At 32.3% G+C, this 22,436-nt stretch overlaps 4 non-coding genes and 1 pseudogene across 4 annotated transcripts; 4 read left to right on the top strand and 1 right to left on the bottom strand.

Annotated features, from left to right (window-relative positions):
• The first annotated feature begins 3,375 nt into the window (after positions 1 to 3,375).
• On the top strand, positions 3,376 to 3,522 carry LOC142174196 (small nucleolar RNA snoR135). Its single transcript, XR_012703545.1, has one exon. It is a non-coding gene; the product is annotated as a small nucleolar RNA snoR135 (small nucleolar RNA).
• A 9,205-nt stretch (positions 3,523 to 12,727) lies between these two features.
• On the top strand, positions 12,728 to 21,843 carry LOC107792186 (putative serine/threonine-protein kinase At1g54610; annotated as a pseudogene).
• On the bottom strand, positions 17,570 to 17,650 carry TRNAL-AAG (transfer RNA leucine (anticodon AAG)). Its single transcript has one exon. It is a non-coding gene; the product is annotated as a tRNA-Leu (tRNA).
• Positions 21,844 to 22,041: 198 nt separating the features above from the next.
• On the top strand, positions 22,042 to 22,112 carry TRNAG-GCC (transfer RNA glycine (anticodon GCC)). Its single transcript has one exon. It is a non-coding gene; the product is annotated as a tRNA-Gly (tRNA).
• Positions 22,113 to 22,124: 12 nt separating this feature from the next.
• Positions 22,125 to 22,197, top strand: TRNAF-GAA (transfer RNA phenylalanine (anticodon GAA)). The gene has a single exon. It is a non-coding gene; the product is annotated as a tRNA-Phe (tRNA).
• The last annotated feature ends 239 nt before the right edge of the window (positions 22,198 to 22,436 follow it).

Here is a 22,436-nt window from a genome sequence, read left to right as displayed (position 1 = left end):
TTGAAATCCCACCGGCCATTTGACATTCATCACAACGCTTGACTAGATCACTTGCGTCCTTATCGAGAGTAGGCTAATAAAATCTACAACTCAACACTTTGGCTGCCGTTCTTTCTCCCCCATTGTGACCACTGTAGGATGAATAATAACAAGCCCCAAGGATTTCAACTTGTTCCTCCTCCGGCACATATCTTCTAATCACGCCATCGGTACAAATCCGAAAGAGGTACGGTTCATCCCAATAATAGTTTTGACAATCCCGTCTGAGCTTCTTCCTTTGATTTGAAGATAACTCATCAGGGATGATACCACTCACAAGAAAATTTGCTAGATCCGTGAACCATGGAACCTCTTTCATTGAAATGGCTAAGAGTTTCTCATCGGGGAAGGAGTCATTGATTTCAAGGCTATCATGCAACCTCCCCTCCTCCTCCAAGCGAGACAAGTGGTCCGCCACTTGGTTTTCACTGCCTTTGCGGTCTTGGATGTCTAGATCGAACTCTTGCAATAAAAGCACCCATCTCATTAACTGAGCCTTTGAATCTTTCTTGCTCATAAGGTATCGAAGTGCCGCATGATCCGTGTGGACAATCACCTTTGTACCCATCAAGTATGGGCAAAACTTCTCCATAGCAAAAATAATAGCAAGGAGCTCTTTTTCGGTCACAGTGTAATTGACTTGGGCATCATTCATGGTCTTACTAGCATAGTAGACCGGATGAAAGATCTTGTTGACACGTTTCCCCAAAACTACTCTGACTGCCACATCAGTAGCGTCACACATGAGTTCAAAAGGCAAGCTCCAATTCGGGGCGGTGATAATATAAGTAGTTGTCAGTTTGAACTTGAGCAATTCAAATGCCTTCATGCAATCCTCATTGAAATGGAATTTGGCATCTTTCTCCAAAATCTTACACAAGGGGTTCACCGCTTTGGAAAAATCCTTGATAAAACGTCGGTAGAACCCCGCATGACCCAAGAAACTCCTCACTCCCTTCACGGATGTTGGAGGTGGAAGTTTAGAAATCACCTTTATTTTTGCCTTGTCGACCTCAATGCCATTCTTTGAAATTTTGTGGCTAAGGACAATGCCTTCCTCAACCATGAAATGACAATTCTCCCAATTCAACACCAAGTTCGTCTCTTCATATCTTACCAAGACCTTATCCAAATTTTTCAAGCAATCATCAAAAGAATTCCCGACCACCGAAAAGTCATCCATGAATATTTCAAGGAAATTATCCACCATGTCCGTGAAGATAGCCATCATACATCTTTAAAAAGTCGTCGGTGCATTGCATAACCCAAATAACATTCACGAGAATGCGAAAGTACCATAAGGACATGTGAAAGTAGTCTTCTTTTGATCCTCCGGGGCAATAAGAATTTGATTATAGTCGGAATACCCATCAAGGAAACAATAGAAAACACGGCCGGCCAAATTATCAAGCATTTGATCTAGGAAGGGATGTGGGAAATGATACTTCCTTGTGACTTTGTTGAGCTTGCGATAGTCCATATACACTCTCCACCCGGTCACTATTCTTGTAGGAATCAACTCGTTCTTGTCATTGGTAACCACCGCCATGCCCCTTTTCTTTGGGACACATTGCACCAGAGAGGTCCACGAACTATCAAAAATGGGAGCCTTCAGAGGAAATTATAGTAATTCTCGCCAAAAGAGTGTTTCTACCAACTTTCCGGTAACACAAAGTTATGTCACCGAAAAGCAGGGGGACTATCTGTATTGGGTAAAATATGTTATGACACATAGTCGTCCGAGAAAGGGATACGTGAAACCCAAGACAAAGGGATGACTGAAAACAACTGTTTCGTTTGTCACCGAGAAGAATAATGCTCATAAAGATGTGGTAAATGCTCTTCTGCCGATAGCATCTAATAGAGAATATTCATAGCATTAAGGGCAGTTACCTGTTATAAGAAATCTGATATTTATGTTCACCGTTACATCTTCATTAGTGCCCCTCATAATTGACATTAACTAAGGGCACGACCCTAGGACCTTCTTCATAGCTATAAATAGTGAGCTCAGTTGTCATTGTAAGGGACACGAATTTTCTGGCAAACTTACACTATATTTTATACAAAACTCAATCCAACCTTATCTTCTGATTTCTCGATTCTTTTGTTGTTGTACCCGGAAACCTTGTTCCCGAAAATATTGTTCCCAAAATTGTTGCTTCTCCTGTTTCGTATATATGTTAAGGCTATGTATTGCGTAACTCTTCAATTATTTATTTATTTCAGATCAAATTAATTCACTTATCTATAAGCCACGTATAAATTCAACTGTACTGTTTTACAGGTAATATTCGTTGCGCGTTTGAATACAAGTTATGCAAATTATAAATTTTTCTCCCGTTAATCTTCATAATATAAAATATATAACTTGTATTCCAATATTTCGTTGGTCCTAGTAGGATAAAACTATATACGATGTTAACCAAGAAAATAACACAAAAATAATGTGAGATAAGTCATGACATTATATTAAAATATTCAACAATAAAGAAAATAAAATCGCATAAGATAAATATTGCAAATTAATAAATCATAATGAAAATAAACATTATCTAAAAGTACGAAATCATGCTAAAACAAATATGACTAATAAGTATTACTAATTATTAATTATATAACTAAACAAGAAAAAAATAAGTTATGCATTTTTACTGTCTAAACCAATGCAAAACTTTAGAATTAATTTTCAACACTTGTCATTCATAGTTTGAATTGAATTTTTTTTGTGATATAAAATATATTTGACCATTCAAAAATTATAAGTACAAGCTTGAAATAATACGTTAAAAAAGAGAACTATAAAAAGATTAAAAAATATTTATAAATTATACTACAATAAATATTTTTAAAATTTATATACATGTAATATCAGGTTGATTTGATTTTAATTTAATTTTTGTAAGTTAATATCAAATCAAATCAAATCAAACCAAACCAATTATGATCATATTTTTTACCAACACCAAATCAAATTATGAAATAACGATCAATATTTTAAAAGACATTTTCGGGGTGATGGTGTGGGGCGAAAGTCTCAGGCTTACGACCAACAATTCGGCTGTTTTTAATCACCACGGCTTTACATTATAATTGGAAGGGTAATTTGGTAATAGTACATTGTGGTTGAGCGCTAAAACCCTAATCCCTTTCCTTCCCTTCGCTATATAAACATGCTTTACCCCCTTTCTCTCAAGCCAGTACTTCATTTCTCCGAATATCGTCAATGCTCTTGAGATTTGAGGGATTTGTGAAAAAAGCCTCAGTTAATTGCATTATTGTTTTATTTTCTTAATTTTTTCTTCTTCTTTATAAATTTTTAGATTTAATTGGAAAAAAGCAGGGATTGTGTGTATCGACGTTGTGCTAAGAATAATGCACTTTGATCGAAAGTGTTCTCTGCAACATTTATTATGGGGAAGATGGGCAGTTGTGTTTCATCTATTTCACTGGAAATTTTCAACAATCATTTTCCCCACATTTTTGTTTTCAATTTTCTTCATTTCTGTATTTCATTTATTTTCTTTTCTATCAAAAATCTAGCATTAGCAATATTGAAATATCCTTTTGGAGAGTCCTGTCATGGTAAAACGAGGGCTAAAATGGTTACTCATCAGTAAAGGTAGATGTAGTGTGTATTAGGGGTTCAATTTTGAAATAAATTACATTTAAACCGATAATTATATAACAGGTTAAATGACAAAATCTAAAAAATTGAGTTGATCAAATTAAAATTCCGGATCTGTCTTTGTACCTTAGGCCTTGAGTATGAGGACGGATCACTCATAAGCCTTTATGTTTGTTAAATGAGGTTACTTTTGATATTAGAGTTTCCTTTTAGTCCAAACCGGAGCTAAAATTTAACGGAATGACCAACCCACTTGAAAAGAAAAGGAAAAAGGAATGACCATCCCACTTGCAGCTTGGTCAAGCACACACCCTTCGTATTTTATACCGTATATATAAGTTAAATATTAGTACTTTATATGATTTCTTTTTTAATCTAATTTTTTTAATAAAATAACTCTTTAAACTTAAAATTTATGTAGAAATAAACAATTAATCTAAAAGTAATTTTTTAACAATTAGTCAAGCTCTACAAAAATATCTTCAGCAAAAATTCTCTACAAACTACAAATCATTTATTAGTAAAATTTCTAATGTTGTTTTTTCGTTATTTTATTTTTGATTTATAAAATTATAGTTTTATTATAATTTTTTTAATTGTTTAGTTAAATATTGTGTAATTTTATTTAAAAATTTTGGTACACCACCATTCATCGACAACAAAAATTATTGATTTATTTAAAGTTTGAATAACCTTGACGGAATTCTTGGTCATGCCACTGACTTCCCACTGTATTGGGTCCGGAGAAGGGCCGGACCACAAAGATTATTTTTGCAAAAGATTATTTCTACTGCTTGAATGTGTGATCATGTGATAGCAATTTTATCAGTTATGCCAAAATTTCGTTTCTTTTAAATTCGAAAATGAAATACAACATATTTCTTAGATCTTATGCACCTTGTCATGGAACACCGGTTTATTAAAAGTTTTTACTAAATATATATAGAAAAAATAAAGATATTGAAGATAAATATAAAAAAATACTATTATTTGTTTATTTCTTTAAATTGTGATACCGCTTATAAAATATATAAGTTTATGCGTTCCTTTAGTTTTTCCTAAAACTTTAGAGATTTTTTCTACAACTATAGAGATCAGAGTCTATTAAAAACCTCCCTCAAGCTAATGACACCATGACAACCTCCCTCAAGCTAATGACACCATGACAGACATCAATTTTTTGGCACAAAATGGTCAAAAATACCCTTAAACTATTTAAAATAACTCAAAAATATACTTCGCTTATTTTTTGTACCAATATATCCCTCCGTCTATGATTTGGACCACAAATGTGCTTCTGAAACTAAGGAATGTCCATTGAATGTGACATAGCGGTCCAACTGAGTTACTTTTACTTAAATGGTCATCCACCTAAGCAATCCAGCATGACAAAAATATATTTTTAGTTTTTTTTTTATTAAAATACAAAATCAACACTTATTTCGCAAAAAGTAAAACAATTCCGAAACAATTATAATTTACACAAATGATCAATTTTGTTATGTTAGTTAGATAATTATATATTATAGTTTAAAAGTATTTAAAGTGATGGTATCTTAACGAATACTTCTTTGTAGACAGTATTTTTTTGTGTATATTTCCACCTAATGTGTTGGTTGCTTTGCCTTAACCAGAACTCTTGTTGTAGATCTTTATATCCTTTTTTGAAAGTGCAACATACAGTTGTTCGTGCAAAAAAAAAATATTGCGGTAATATAGTCCAATATTTAGAATGTTTGTCCTTATACTTTATTTATTATATTTGCAAAACATAAACATACAAAAAATTATTTTCACACAAATTTAAAAGGACAATCCTTAGTTTCGGAAGACGAAAGTTGAATTCAGGAATAAGAATATACTTAGAAGCACATTAACCAGTATCATAATTTTTGCATGTATGACGTTATTGTCAAAACTTCTATATACCATATGTGTGCTGTTAATAAGCTATTCGACGTATCTAAGTTTTTCAGTAGCATGAGAGGTATATTTTTCTTTAAAATTAACCTATATACAATGGAAGATTAATTTTAACTTAGTCTACTATATATACGGTGACACTAACATAAGTAAGAAATAAGAAACATCACAACAAACATGTATGGTAGAAGGCCATTTGGTATTTAAAGTATTTAAGTATTTTTCTTGGCAGTAATTATTAGTATCATTTTCCGCTGAGTCAAAAACTAAAAAATATTTTGTTTTTACTATAAAATTTTGCAATCAACCTTTTATTTAGTTGATCAACATATTCATTTTTGCTAGCTAAGATATCTTTTTAATTCTATCATGCGTTTTGCACAAATTGCGTTTTAATCTAATGATAGAAATATTTCTTTTATTAAATGCACTACTATTACCATTGAGATTGATAACTAAGTATTCGGGAAGAACCAAATCATCTTTTATTAAATGCTCTTCTTCGTTTCTGACACGAATCAAGAAGACAGTGAATATTGAATATGTTCTTACTTTATATTTCTTGTCAGTTGAATTTTTTTCGTTGAAGCGAGAAGTATAACTTTGGTAAGCTAGCTTTTACACTCTCTGTTTTTGTCGATTTTGGAACCACTGGTAGTATTTGACATAAATCACCTCCCAAACCATTAATTTTTTCATGAGACAGTTCATTAATATCCAATATATCTCTAGAATTCCGAGTAATTATTTCGATCATTTGACACTTAGTCATAAGTGCTTCATCCCATATTATCAATTTTGATTTTCTTATAAATTTAGCATCATTGCTATGCTTTAATATATTTGTGATGGTTATTTAAGTTGTTTGAAGAGGTATATCAAATCTAAAGTGGGTGGTCTCACAATAAAATCGTTATTTGTACACCACTTGCTATTATTGCTAACAGTGTCATGCCTCTTGATATGATATTTGCAAGTAATGCATGACATAGAAATATTATTTCGTTTCCGCCGGAGGCATCTAGAGTCGACTCTTTATAATATAGTCTTGAAAACTTGTTCTTGTTTAGGATTTAGCTTTGATTGTGCTTACTCATACACTTGTATAGCATTTTGATTCTTAATAATATACTATCTTTTTACTTTGTGTTCTAGCGCTCTTTTTATGGAAAACATTTATGTACCGTGAGATTTTTTTTTAACTTAAAAAAGAATTTTACTCATATGATGAATTTAAAAAATAATTGAATTGGATTCTCTTGCTAAATAATTAATTAAAAGATTTAATTATTTAGTTTTAACATAAAAAATAATTTATTCTATGTTGATTCAGATCTTAATATTAGTTTATCTCTTGTTTTGAATAATTAATCTTAATTATAATTTTATCTACCATAAATTTTATTTTCAAAGAGTAAAAGATTGATATGACATTTCACTTTTAGATTTTTATGTTTGTAGAATCATTAGTGGTATTGACTCTTAAGACTATTTTTTTTCCCTCTTTCTCACAAATTTATATTCTTAATTATTTTATTAGTTGTTGTTTAATAATTGGGTATTTTACACAAAAAATTGATAATTCTTTTTTATTTGAGTAGGAAAATAGTTCAAATATAATATAAAAATATATTATTGTGGTGGTATTTTTTTCCTCTCCATTTTAACTCTTTATGCATTCTATTTAATATTACTTTTATTTTTTCTTCGTATTGGACATTATGTAGTAGTAATGTATTGCCAATATGGAGGATTTTTATGAAAATGATTTTGTTAAACCTTCATACATATTTAAAATAAGAATTTAATAGACAAAATTTTATTAATTTTAAATTTTTATGTATTATAAATTAGCATAGAAGATATTGTAGTCCAAAAAATAGGTTATTGCAGTAATATCCTTTCCCTATGAGTTCTTCCGTTTAATATTTTAGGGCAATTTTGATATATTAATATTGTATTTATGCGTTTATAATAATATAGGCTCTCATTTTTCTAAATGGATTTGGACAATATAATACAATCTCAAATTAAATTAGTAATAGAACATTATAATACGTTTTCAAATTAAATTGATAATATGATTTTTAATAAGTATATCCTAAAAATAATATGATTACATGACTAAATATATTTACTTGTTCAATTTTATATGGATTAGACAACCCGAAAATAATTATACTAATAAGATTCTTAAAGGTAATAATGTAGGAATCCTTAACATGTAGTATTATGTCCTAAAACTAATAGGATTATAAAGTTAATATCTAGAATTCCGATTTTGTTCTTTTATTATGAGTTATTATACTTAAAATTATAAGGTTATTTTTGTAAACCCACATTGTATTCATGCTTTTATAATAATATAGATACGAGTTATTATATTTAAAATTATAAGGTTATTTTTGTAAACCGACATTGTATTCATGCTTTTATAATAATATAGATAGATAACTTGATTATGTTAAAAATATTTTTACACTTTTCTGTGCATAAATTTAAACTTTTTTAAAAAAAAATTCTCCTCAATCATGGAACATGGAAGAAAAAGAACACAACTTTCTAAATTATCTTCTATCCTAATCCAACTCTAACTCTAGGAGAAAAACATTCTTATCCTGAAACCTTATTAAACGATTTTGTGCCGATCCCCAACAGTTTCAAATTCTTTTGAAAAGGACTCCTAGCCAAAATTGATTATCCAAAGTAACAAAATGCCAATAAACACACCACTCTGAAAATGAAAAATATACAACATGTATTTTTATTGGACCGTCAAACATCTCTATAATAGTTGTGTTTGTTCTGATATTTTTCTGATGCTATACTGAAATATTGTTATAGAAGACATATATTATAACAACATAAAAATTAGTCCTGATTTTTTTTGACTTTAATATTTAGCGATTGTTATATATGAATGCTGTTATAGACATGTTTATTTGTCGCATGAAAAATTTAAAATTAACACTACATTGTAGTTTAATACAGGTTAGCTCTTGCATGAAAAATACGAAATTGACACTACCATGAAAAAACATGTATTACTTGTTTAGCAACTTCAAAAGTTATTTAATTACAAAAAACTTTGATACCCATCCGTTTGTATTATCTTTCTATAATACGTTACAACTTACAAAAAAGCCGTCACCTCATTCCACTAATTTGTCGATAAAAGAAAAATACAAAGTCAAAGATACATTTTGTATTGTTTTTAAAGCAGAGTAAGACCTAAGCATACTGATTCTGCAAGAAAGATTACTTTGATTGAATAAGCAATGCAAGTTTCTATCTATAGTTATTTATGTGCAATAAAAGTGAGATTTTCTATAAATATATAGCAAATATAGAAGACCAAGTCATCCACTCATCTGACATAACCTTTTGGTTTACTATTTGTTTCTTAGTTATGTCCGTACTCCATTATAAAAAAATGTCGTTTAATGAACCTAAAATAAGTGTCCATAAAGATTGTCTAAATTCTCGTGTCTAGTTTCAAAAATCCGCCGGCATTTTTCTTTTTTCGTACTTTCTCCTGTTCACATTAATTAATTTTTTTTTGCCTTTTTTTATAGTTAACAAATATCAAAGTATCTTGTCATATTTTTTATGAACAAACTAAAAATATAATAAAGATTAATATAGCTAATTTTATTATTAATTACTAGTGTTTAAAGATGAATTCTTTAATATATATAAAAATAAAATAAAATTCAATTAATATAAACCGGAGGGAATATTATATTTTTACCAAAATTAAATATCTATATTTGAGAGCCCTACGTATTGAGTTTCTCGTCAAAAGTAGGACAATGCTACCTGAAAATGGATTTTTTCAAAAGTTTTAATTTTCTAGATAGGCTATTTTAGCTTTCAGTCCACAAAGATCCACTTGATATTATGGCCATTATCTCCTAATATATTTAGTTCTTATCGATTCTTTTGTTGTATTAATTTAAAAATAAAAAGAGCTTTGTCTTGCTTTCACTAGTCAACAATTAGTTATGGTGTGAAAACTATTTTCCCTTCCAACTTTATTTTAAAAGTCAAACACCTCTCTCAACTTTGAATAATAGATATTCTTCCCCTCCTATTCTATGCAATCTAATCAAAATAGTAAAAATCAACATCCGGCCATCAATAAATGAAAACTCAAAGAAGCTTCTTTCTGTTTGTATAGCAGTAAAAAGTCTTTATTTTCTCACACACAAAAAATAAGAGAAAATAATATGCATTATATTATCGTAGAACGACAACAAAGAAAATTTAGAATAAGGGTTCTTGTTTTACTCCTAAATAATGAGGTATTTATCAACAGCAGATTTAATGAAAAGCTATTGTTATTCTAAATTAAGATTGTGTTCATAGGTTTAGGGTGTGTTTGGTATAACGGAAAATGTTTTCTTGGAAAATAAGTAGTAATCTTACTCATTTTTCGGTGTTTGGTACGCAAATTAAGGAAAATAACTTTTCAAGATTATTCATAAATAATTTAGATACAATAAAAATTAAGCCATAAACTTTCGAACCAACAACCTTCCGGACTCCAAAATTTCATAAACTTCTGAACCGCTAAACTTTCGAACAACTCTATAGCGAGGGGTTGGGGTGCGTGGATGGCGCAGAAAAACGAAAAAATAGAAAATGGAAAATTGAAAATACAAAAAAAAGAGTAAAATAATAATAATTTTTTTGCAGGGGTGGGTTCAGAAAAACAAAAAACACAGGAAATTGAAAATACAAAAAAAAAAATAATTTCCGGGGGTGGGGTTGACGGGGTTGGGATGGGTGGGTAGCGCAGAAAAACGAAAAAAACAGAAAATTAAAGTTGGAGGGGGTTGGGGTTAGATGTTAGGGTAAGTGGAGTTTTTTGGAAAATGTTTTCCTAACTTTTTCTAGGGAATTCATTTTCCTCCAATTTCAGGAAAATGTGATATATAGAAAAATATTTTCCAAACTATTTTGTGCAACCAAATAGTGAAAAATGGAAAAATATTTCCTATTTTCCAAACACACCCTTAGTATACTTCCGAATTCGATACATAGTGAGAGCTTGATGTACCGATTAAATTCAAACCGAAATTATCTTGAAAGTTGGCTTATAAGTATTATTAACTACAGTGTACAGTTATATGAAAAAGTCTCACTCTCTAACGACTTATTCATATACCTTATTTAATTTATCACTTTCGAAGTTTCGATGAAGATTAGTATCATAATTATTAGCTGAAAGATTTTAGTTCGCCACAATCACTGTATACTAGTATTTTTTAATGTAACAAGCTGTTGTTCATGCATAAGTATGATTAATGGATATTCTCCTCTTATATTAATCTATAAAATCCCATCCAAATAATTAAAACTCCCAATAAAACATAAAAGTCAAAGAAGCTTCTTATAAATAGGAATCCTTAAATTCAATATATAAGATCAGTACTTAATTATGTGCTTGAGAATTTGTTGTTAACTGATTTCCTGAGAAGTGCCAGATTTAAAACAACTTAAGTTGTCATAATAATTTAAATGATCAGTTGGACTATTATTATTAATTCCTATTGATTTTTGGCTAAGAGAGTGATTGTGATCAAATGACCAGATAGATTTTTTATTTATATATATATATATATATATATATATATATATATATATATATATATATATATATATATATATATATATATATATATATTGTTTACTTAAACAAGCTACTTTTCATGTATGAATATTAATCATTGGAGATTCTTTAATTGTATTATTTAAAATATTTCGTGTCAAAAGAAAAACTCCCAATGAATTTTCAAAGTTAAGATTTGATCGTGAAAATTGTGTGATAGAATTAATTAAAATTACTTTTTTTTACATTATTAATCATAAATAAGAGAAACCAACTGATCATTTTGAACTCGTGATACTACAACAGTACAATTTAAATTGTGACTTCTTGTTTAGTGTTCACTATAAGCTATTTTTGCATGGACCGCCTAGAATTACTTATTTTCCTTAAATTTGGTGTTAGAAAATGCACGTCTCAAACTTAAGCTATTATTCAATTATAAATATAATTTAATGATTCTCTACTTCTATAAGTTGCAAAAGTCAAAGAAACTTCTTTTTCCATTGCCACCTAAACTGTCTAAATAATAACATCAAGAAAACCGAACAAGAGTAGGACCAAGTCTTCATTACAAGAATTATATCAATAGAACCCACAAACAGAGACTAGTTTACGAGGTCTAAAAAATATCATAGCTGCAATCTCAATTTTTTAAATGAAAAGATATACTATTATTTTACTGCAACTTTTGCATAAAGGAAAAAACCACAAACGAGGTTAGAATTACTCCTAAAATTTAGTAGTTACAGTTTCTTCGTATTGGCAGAATCAGAAATTCATTAAAAAAAAACCAACATATCATACTTGGGATTGAACTATAACCTCAAGTAACTTGTGAATTGTCTTTATCACTATACTAAAATCTCAAGACGATTCAACAACTTTTATATATACACATATACAATTGTTTTTATTTTATTTGCCAAATATAATTTTTCATTGAAAATGATCAACTAGACACCTCAATGCAACCTAAGCTCATGCTCTACTTGTATAATTCAGTATATAAGTATATAATTTCATTCTCTTATAAAAGCCCTCACCTTTTCAAGCTTCTCTCCCCTTAATATTACAGGTCTACTCCACGTATAAATATATAATCTAGTTATAGCGATAAAATTTTTAGATACAATAAGTGTGAGCGCAATTCTATTTCCTATCTTCCTTCCTTTACTTCCATGTACTAGAAATTCTTTTTGAGAAAAAAGAAAGAAAGAAAAAACAGCCAATCTTCATTCCTTCTCTATATTAAAACTTAGATATACGACTATTTCTCTCTTTTGCTAAAATTAAATGCTTTTACTTTTCTCTCTCCAGCATACAACACAACATTATATAACTCGTGTTTGGCTCCAACTGCAACTATTTTTATAGTAACAGTAAAAAATAACATGTTCATATAACCCAAAAAAAGAAAGAAAAAAAAAGGTAGCGGTCGTAGCATTCCAAAGAGTACGCCAAAGACTGCTCTTCAGTCAGTCTCTTCCCTTTAAAGCCTTCAACTAGAAAAAAAAAGTGTCTTTTGACCACAACAAGTGTTAGTGTTACAGTTATAGAAAGAGAAAAGTTCTGTGCTTTTGCCGGCCCCTCTTTCTCTCTCCCTGTCTATCTGTTTCTTGATTTTTTTATATAATTTTAAAATTCTGTTGTTTTTATTCTTATCTTCAGCTTATTTTCACATAATAAGCGTGTTGAACAGTCAACTGCAGCCTAGCAGCTTTAAATTTCTTTTAAAAAGGCAAAGGCCATATTTTGATGGTTTTCTCAGAAGCTGCCTACAGAAATTGTAAAGATCAAGGCCGTCTGATCAGCTGTTGAGGGGTTTTGGGTTTTTCATTCTTTTTTGGTTCTGTACAAGGTATTATAGAATCTTGATTATCAAAATTGAATTGTTAGAAAAGTTGGGTTTATAATTATTGAATTGTGTAGAAAGTTGGAGTTTTTATGGTTCTTTAGTTATTATATGAAGTATTTATAAAGAGTGGATTCTTGGTATTTGATAGTTCTTTTATGGAGTTGTAATTTTTGCAAAAAGTTGGAGTCTTTTGGTGTTGTAGTTACTGATCAAGAATTTATAAGGATTGGGTTTATTGGGTATTTGATAGTAGCTTTTATGGAGTTGTAATTTGTGCAACAAGTTGGAGTCTTTTGGTGTTGTTGTTACTGAACAAGCATTTAAAAGAATTGGGTTTTATGGGAATTTGATAGTTTTATATGGAGTTGTAGCTTGTGCAAAAAGTTGGAGTCTTTTGGTGGTGTTGTTACTGATCAAGAATTTATAAGAATTGGGTTTATGGGTATTTGACAGTTTTTTTAGGGAGTTGTAGTTTTTACAAGTTTTAGATTGGAACTTTGGAATTATATTTGAGTAGCTGTTCTACTGATTGATATTTTCGAGCTTTGGTTCCATGGTTCTTGGGGAAAGATCGAATTTTGCAAAGCCTAGTCTCTGGGGTTGGTAATTTGCAACTGCAGAGGAAGGTTTTTGGTTGGGTTTTCATTGGTTGATTATGGGTTGTGTTTGTGGAAAATCTTCCCCAGCTGCCAAAGATAGGCGGGATGGACAAAAGAAGAGAGATTTTACCAAAGGGGCAAACGTGGCATCACACGTGCCACGAGTTGTCTCTTCAAAGAGAGAGGAGAGTTTCCGGATGAAAGACATGTTGGAAAATGGTGACGTGAAGCTTGGTTTAATAGATAGGAGGAATAATGGATCAAGAAAGGTGAGGGATGATCATTATGAGCAGATAAAGGAAAAGCTTGGACTCATTGTGAACGGTCATCCTGGATATGGAGTTGTCCCAAAAGCGTTGGAAGGGGAACTGGTTGCTGTCGGATGGCCTTCTTGGCTTGCTGCAGTTGCCGGTGAAGCTATTAATGGATGGCTTCCTCGTAAGGCCGATACATTCGAGAAATTAGACAAGGTACAATTCTGTAGACATTCTTTATGACTGTTTAATTGTCAATTAGATTGGATGGCAACCAAAATCGTGTTTAATTGGCATAAATTATTAGACAGTCGTAATATTTAATACTCTCTCCTTCCCATTTTATATGGTGGTGTTTGATTGGGGTCACAGTTTAAAATTTTAAATTGACTTATGTGTTATATTAGTGACAATAGGAAAATATATTCAAATAACATAGTTTGATTGAGAAAACATCCAATTGAAAGTTTAAAATTTGACCTGTTAAAGAAAGCTATACCGAATAAATATATAGTTCAGCATTCTTGTGCTAGCACTCTAGCTCAGAAGCACAAAAGTGCTATACACACTTTATAAGTTTTGAAAGTTGTAAAAGTTATATGGAATAATATTAATAGTGGAATCATGTCAACATTTTAGGATGTCCCAAAAAAGTGTCCAATAAATTAGGATGGATGAAAAAAAATTGCAATATAAGAAGTTGATTTTGTTTCGAGGAGGGGCTGCAAATCTATTTATGCCTCTGGGTGACTAATGATATAGAAGAATCAAGAATAGAAGCCTGGTTCGTTATAAAAACGAATAGAAGCCTGGCTACATTGAAATTACTAAAGATAAGAATGGGCCATTTCACATTTTAATGTTCCTTTTTTCTAGAAGAGATTTTATAGGATAAACTACAAGATGGGATAAGCTAGTATAAATGTCTGTAATCATCTATCTAATTGTTAAACAAATGACTTACTAAGTGTAAAACCAAACTTACTTTAGATATCCTCACTTCTGATTGCACCCCATTTTTTGTCCTTCATTTTCCCAATGTATAACCTCATGCTTTTGCCGCTTTGTTCCCCACTTTCATCAAGGGAGAATGGGATGGTTCTTTGTATTACCTCAACTAAAGAAGGCCATAGGAAAACTGAAACATAATAGCTCATCAGTAGTATGCCTACAGTGGAAATTAATGGATCACTTCCTACCAATAATAGAATAGACATGATAACTACAATGTATTGGTGTAGGGTCTCTTCTTTTTGGTATACGACTTGTATACGGGGTTCCCCCAATTATTAACAAAATTATTTACCTTATCAAAAAAAAAAAAAAACTACAATGCCTTGCTTTAGATGGTTTAAAATTCATTAATTTATTTGTAATGCCTTTTGAAATACCTCCCTCCCTTTTCTATTTCCTTTAAGATAGTTTCCTTTCCAAATGTGTTTAAAAGTTGTTGTTTGAGTTTTTTGGTTTATTGTGTGACAGCTTCTTGTTCTTGCAGATTGGCCAAGGGACATATAGTAGCGTATACAAGGCTCGTGACCTAGTTAATGATAAAGTAGTTGCACTGAAACGAGTGAGGTTTGATAATATGGATCCTGAAAGTGTCAAATTTATGGCAAGAGAGATAGTAATTTTGCGTAGGCTTGATCATCCGAATATTATCAAATTGGAAGGTTTGGTTACATCAAGATCATCTTGCAGTTTGTACCTTGTCTTTGAGTACATGGAACATGATCTCACTGGACTGGCATCTGTTCCTGATATCAAATTTACAGAACCACAGGTGCTTTTCCAGGGATCCTTGATTATGCTTTATTCCGTAATTTAACACGAATGAATTAGCTATCTCAACTTGAAAATCTAGAAAACTAGTTTCTGACTATATTTTTCTTTTATAGATGAAATGCTATATGCGGCAACTTCTTAGTGGACTTGATCATTGCCATAGTCGGGGTGTTTTGCATCGGGACATCAAAGGTTCAAATCTTCTAATTGACAATCACGGCATCTTGAAGATTGCAGATTTTGGCTTAGCAACCTTCTTTGATCATAAGCAAATTGTTCCATTGACAAGCCGCGTTGTGACTCTTTGGTATCGACCACCCGAGCTCTTACTTGGAGCAAGTCATTATGGAGTCGCTGTAGATTTATGGAGTAGTGGTTGCATACTTGGAGAATTATATGCCGGCAAGCCCATCATGCCTGGTAGAACAGAGGTATATGCTAAATTATTAATATATTTTCTTTTTCTTATATTTACTTGTGCATGATACTCGCTCTACCTTCTTGTTTATGCCTCCATTTTGGAAATGTTACTGCAATTTGTAAAGTAAATAAGCATTTAGGTATTTAAAATGAAGTAGGTGGGGGCCACAAGCGGGACGCAAGACTGATCTCAGTACTAAATTTTAGGTCATACCTGGTTTGTCTATCGTGCCTAGTGAACTTGTGATTTTCCTATTAAATTAAAAAGGTTTAAATTGACCTTTGCGGAGTTACTGATTTGTTATTTAGCTCTAATGACGTTTCTTTTTTCAAAAGCAAAAATGGATCCAAATTAAAGAGTTTGGGGGTGCTGAAAATGAAAAGGCTGTAATTCAGAATTGAGCACCACTTCCTAAAATAATACCTGTATAAAACAACTCATAACCTATTATTAGATTGGCCAGTATGATTGAGTCTTCTATTTCATTTTATATTTCTCTTCTCTGTTTTCATGTTGATTTTGCCGAAAAGGGGCTGTAAGAGTCACAGTATGTGTTAGCATCTTTAAGGTTGTTCCTCACTGTGTATTAAATTTTCTTGTGTTTTGGTGATTGACAGTGGGGCTTCGAGAGAGCTTTTGAAGCTGCAATTTTGACATTTCTCTATGCGTAATAACCTAAATTTCATGATGTATTTTGCAATTTAGGTTCTTAAATGCTCTTCTTAATCCACTGAGAATTTGTCTCATTTCCTTCTTAAGTGACTTATGCCTGATTAATTTACCCGTGTGTTTCTGTTGCGTTAGGACATTATGTTTTACATCTTAGATACATGAATTGCTTCCTTCTTGTAGGTAGAGCAGCTGCATAAGATTTTTAAGCTTTGTGGTTCACCATCTGAGGATTACTGGAAAAAAAGAAAAATTACATCATTCAACAGCATTTAAACCGATACATCCTTACAGACGGCGTATTGGGGAAACATTTAAGGATCTTCCTCCATCTGCCGTGAGGTTACTGGACATATTACTTTCTATAGATCCTGAACTTAGGGGAACAGCTGGAGGTGCTCTTGAGAGCGAGGTATTTTTATCCTTCCTCCCTGATGTTTCTTTGTCCCTCTGTTTATACCATCAATCGTAGTTTGGTGATCTGTAGTTTAGTCTATCTACAATATTCTATCAAAAGTGAAGACTGAATCCTGCATGCTTATTGTCCAATGGCATGCAGGTTTTTGTCCTAATTGTTAGAAACATCAAAGAGAAAGAATTGAGGCCAATTTGTTTCTAGGAGTATGAATGTGATTTTTCCGTGATATCTATTCTATAAAGCACAATATAATATTCGTGATGATGAGTTGCTTTCAAATTTTTTTGAGACTATTTACCAGCATTGAACCCTTGAACCTAGTAGTCTGGAGAGAACTCCCCAACCACTGTGAAAACACGATATTTGTTGAGAGTGGGATTTGAACCCACGCCCTTTCGGACCAGAACCTTAATCTGGCGCCTTAGACCAACTCGGCCATCTCAACTTGTGCAAGTTGCTTTCAAAATTGTAATCTGATGAGGATGCACTAGGTGATATCTCAAACATATCTGTGTATGTGTATAAACAATTACTCCATACGTCTCATTTTATGTGAAGTGTTAGACGGGACATGGAGTTTAAGAAATAAAGGAACACTTTTGACATACAAGCTAAATATATGCAAATTAATTATTGAGAGTTGGTAATAGTTCCAAGTGTTCATCTTTCTCTGTCATAGTAAAAGATCAGCTTTTATATCAAATGGAGTTTCCAACCAGTCTTGTTAGTAAGGGTAAAATAATAGGGATAGCATGATTAAATGTTTCCAAAATAGGGGGCAGCCCGGTGCACTAAGCTCCCGCTATGCGCGGGGTCCGGGGAAGAGCCGGACCACAAGGTTTCCAAAATAGAAAAATGTCAATTTTTGTGCGGACTAAACAAGGAGTGTCACGTAAAATGGGGCGCGTGGAGTAAATAATACATTTAGAAATAAAATAATAAATTTTGATTTAAGCAATGGTCGACCTTACTGAAGAGTATTAATGAGCATTGCTCAACTGATTACTAAGTCCCAGTTTTTGGACCTAGAGAAACACGTAAAAAAAGAACCTTTTTTTTCTCTTTCTGCAATAACTTGTTGCTCCGTGATCCATGTCAATTAGCTTATTGATTCCACTTCACTGACTATCTCTTTCTTCTCACCTTTGCTTCTTTTTTTTTTTTTTTGATAGTTGATTTCTAAGATATGTGTACTTGTATATTTTGGCATATTGGTTCATACTAGCAAGTTTGGTGGAGTGGCGGATATCATCAGTTAATAAAATGTTTCCATCTTTAGAAAGCTATCTTTATGTATTGGATAACCTTTAATATTTTTAAATCTACACAAGTATCCTTAGCCGTAAACTTTGTGAGGTCATGTCGTAAAACTGAAATTTACCTATAAAAAAAATGAAATTTGAAATAAGTAGTGATATAGCTCCTGGTAGCTGGAGGCATATTGTTTCATTTTAAGTGATGCTCAGCAATAATTGTTTCATTTTGTCCGTTGAAGTCGTTCAATGTGCATATCAATTCTTCAAGGTGCATCTCATTAATTGTGGCGTAATAAAGTTGCACAACTGTTTTTCCTGATTAACAAAGTTGTCCTCGTACAGTTCTTCACCACAAAGCCAATGCCTTGTGATCCTTCAAGTTTGCCGAAGTACCCTCCCAGTAAGGAAATTGATGCAAAACTGCGGGAAGAGGAAGCTCGAAGGTAAATAATTTTAAGATACCTTTCCTGTTGAGGAACTAGAACTGTCTTTGTTTTACATAACTTTGGCCTTCTTATTGTGCACGAAAAATGTATTTCAATTCCATCAGGAAGCTTCTTCGTTGTTTGAACGATCTTTATATGTCTAATACGGTCGTATTGTCTAGTGGCACTTCTGTAGTTGCTTACATAGCTTGCTTGCACTGAGAAACTTTAGTTTGTTTATCCAATTACGTTATCTCTCTCTCTCTCTCTCTCTCTCTCTCTCTCTCTCTCTCTCTCTCTCTCTCTCTCTCTCTCTCTCTCTTAAATGCGTATATCCAATTAAGTTATTCTTAGAGATTTACTCCCCCCGTCCCACTTTATGTGACGGTGTTTGGATTTTGGGAGTCACACAGATTTTTCTTTGGTCATGATTTTTTCATAGGCCTTTTAAAAAAATTGAATTGGTAATTATTGTTTCTTATAGTACTTTTTACATAATTTTTAAATATGTATTTTATTTTAAAAAATATAAAGATTTTATATCCGAATTCATGGTCAAAAGTAACTCGTTTGACTCTCGAAATCCGCAAACTACCATATAAATTGGGATGGAGGGAGTAACATTTGTATGACACAACATTTTCCTTTTTCAAGTATTATAGGATATGTTATAATAATTGTCTGAATTGTTTCTGCAGGCAAGGAGCTGCAGGAGTGAAGAGCCAAGTTGGCGATGGGCATACAAGAGGATCGAAAGAAGTTCGAGTTGTTCCAGCACCTGATGTTAATGCCGAGTTGGCTAGGTCAATGCAGGTATTTAAATATGGCTTAATTGTTTAATATTCAACTTGATAAATATTTATTACTTAATACAAGATGCTAAAGACCAAAGGAAACCAGATAATCACAATTCTTTAATATGTCATCTCGTAACTCCAAGAGTTTAGTTAAATGGTAATGTGTCTGCCGTGAATTAGGAAGTTTTGAGATAAAATCTCATTCCTCTCAACACCTGAAAGCCGAGCGTAAAAATCACCAAGGAAATTTGGCGCAGAATGAATATTGAGGATTCATACCGCGGACTCCAATTAGCGTAGATTTGAGCCATGGCAATTGTTGTTGTGGAAGATGAAATGCACAAAAATGAAACTTTATTTGTTCTACTAGTTTTATTTCAGCCAAAAGTTTCGAAATATCTAATTTGTGGCAGTTGTTTCAGAGCCTACTAAGTTTTCTTCTGGTGGAAACTTGATGTCATTAATGTGAAATTAATTTAGATATTAACTTCACCAATACATTTGCAATGCATTTTTTAAACTTCTTTTTAAACTTTATCCTACCTTTTTTAAATAAATAAAAAATTAAGCATCTTTATCTCACCTTTCTATCTTGTTTTCATTGCTTCAAAGAAATAGGTTATTTCCATTTGGATTCTTTTTAGTATTTTAGGTGTCGGTCGTGTAAACTTAAAAATGAATGAATATGATCCCCCTTCACTAATATTTTTAAGGCATTTGACATGTGATGACTCTTTTGCTTTAAAGCTTAACCTTCCCTTCAGAAAGAATGCACCGATGGCCATTCTTGTGTGCAAGTATGGTTTTACTCGAGTTGTCAATCTATATGATTCAGACACTATTTGGTTCATGTCAAGTAATACTCGTACCTTGAAACAGAGGAGGCAGAGCAGTTCAAATCCTAAGAGCCAATCTGAGCAGTTCAATCGCCATAAGGGAGCTGCTTCTGGTTTTCCAAGCAATCCATATAGACCATCACAACCAAGCGAAGAAAAAGGCAGAGATCACTTGGAGAATCTTTCGGAGAGATTTTCTCATTCCGGACCTCTAGCTCCAGGATTTGGGTGGGCGAAATCTGGGAAGAAATATGATCATGATATTTCTGTTGGTTCCAATAGACCCGACTTATCAAAGTTATCCAGTTTAGTAGCATCTCGGTCAGTTGTGGCCGCTGATGTTCGAGATCGATTTGCTGTTTCACATCTGGAATCTTCCCATCAAATAGAAAGGCCAGTACGCTTGCTCGATGAACATCCAAGGAAGCAGGATCAGAAGCGTCACATGCAAAACCCTGCTGGTTCTCGTCAATTTGACAATGGAAGGGCCAGCGTCAAAGAATCAAATCTGGTAAGTCTTATAAGCATCATAACTTGTTAAAAAAGGAGGTCGTAAAACTTTAATGACCTTAAAGGACTTGAATTCTGAGTGCGTAGACAGGAATTGAGATAATCTTTTATCGCCATATTCTGTTACAAAGTGATTTAAAACGTGCTGAAACGTCAACATTCTCAAGTATAGTTAAACTTATATATTCTACGATGAAATTAAAAATGCTTGCATACATAAATCCCTTTACATTGTGATAGTTAACAATTATAAAGTCGTTTCTTCACTTGGATCCGTATTCTTGAGCCGTGGGTCTATCGGAAACAACCTCTCTACCCCGGGGTAGGGGTAAGGTCTGCGTACACACTACCCTCCCCAGACCGGGATTGTTGTTGTTGTTCACTTGGATCTGTCATCTAATGCAACAGCCCTGCAGTCAGTAAATAGCTTTTTGGTTTCTTTCTTGTAGTATGAATTTACTCTAGTATGATGGGATTCTTATCTAATTCTTTTTGTTTTATGAAGCATGGACATGGTCACAAGGCAAACCAAATCCATTTTTCTGGTCCACTACTTGTTCAACCTAATAAAGTGGATCAGATGCTGAAAGAGCACGATCGTCGTATCCAGGAAGCTGCACGACGAGCAAGGCTCGAGAAGGCAAGAGCAGGTAAAGGTCAAGCTCAAGGAATGCAGAGAACAAACAATTCTATTTATGTCACTAGTGTGGGATCGCGGTAGACTGGGAAAAATTATATATAGTTCTTTGTACAGTTCTTCTGGAAATAATTGTTATTAATAGGAAAATCAATCAAGAAGAATATAGACGATAAATTTATGTGGTCTGCTAGAGTAGGTAAAATTGTTTATGTGCACAATTTTTTTTACGGTCATTGCCTCAATTAAATCAACCCAAAGTTATTCTTCAGTGGTAGGAAATTTAATAAATCATATCATTAAAGAACATTAATTGACGAAACCAACATTGTGGAAACGTAAAGGTATTATACAGGGTACATTATATAACAAGAAGCACCAGTGGTCTAGTGGTAGAATAGTACCCTGCCACGGTACAGACCCGGGTTCGATTCCCGGCTGGTGCAAATCATTCCTTTGCGGGGATAGCTCAGTTGGGAGAGCGTCAGACTGAAGATCTGAAGGTCGCGTGTTCGATCCACGCTCACCGCAGTTCTTTTTCCTTTCTTTTATATAGTTCCTAGTTTGTTTACTTATAATGGAACTTTTACGTTTTTTCACCATTATTATTAATGATACTAGTTTTAGACCCCGCGCGGGATGTGCGGATAATTTGAAAAGAATATTAATATTATAAAATTATGATCTGATATATCATATTATTTTAATAAATTTTAGTTGCTATTTTATTTTTTTTAATGCAGTGTACAAAAATATAACAAAATCTATAT

Source organism: Nicotiana tabacum, chromosome 2, assembly GCF_000715075.1.
Source record: "Nicotiana tabacum cultivar K326 chromosome 2, ASM71507v2, whole genome shotgun sequence".
Taxonomy (NCBI): domain Eukaryota; kingdom Viridiplantae; phylum Streptophyta; class Magnoliopsida; order Solanales; family Solanaceae; genus Nicotiana; species Nicotiana tabacum.
The sequence above is the reverse complement of the archived record's forward strand: the minus strand, read 5'-3'. Positions and strand labels throughout refer to the sequence as shown.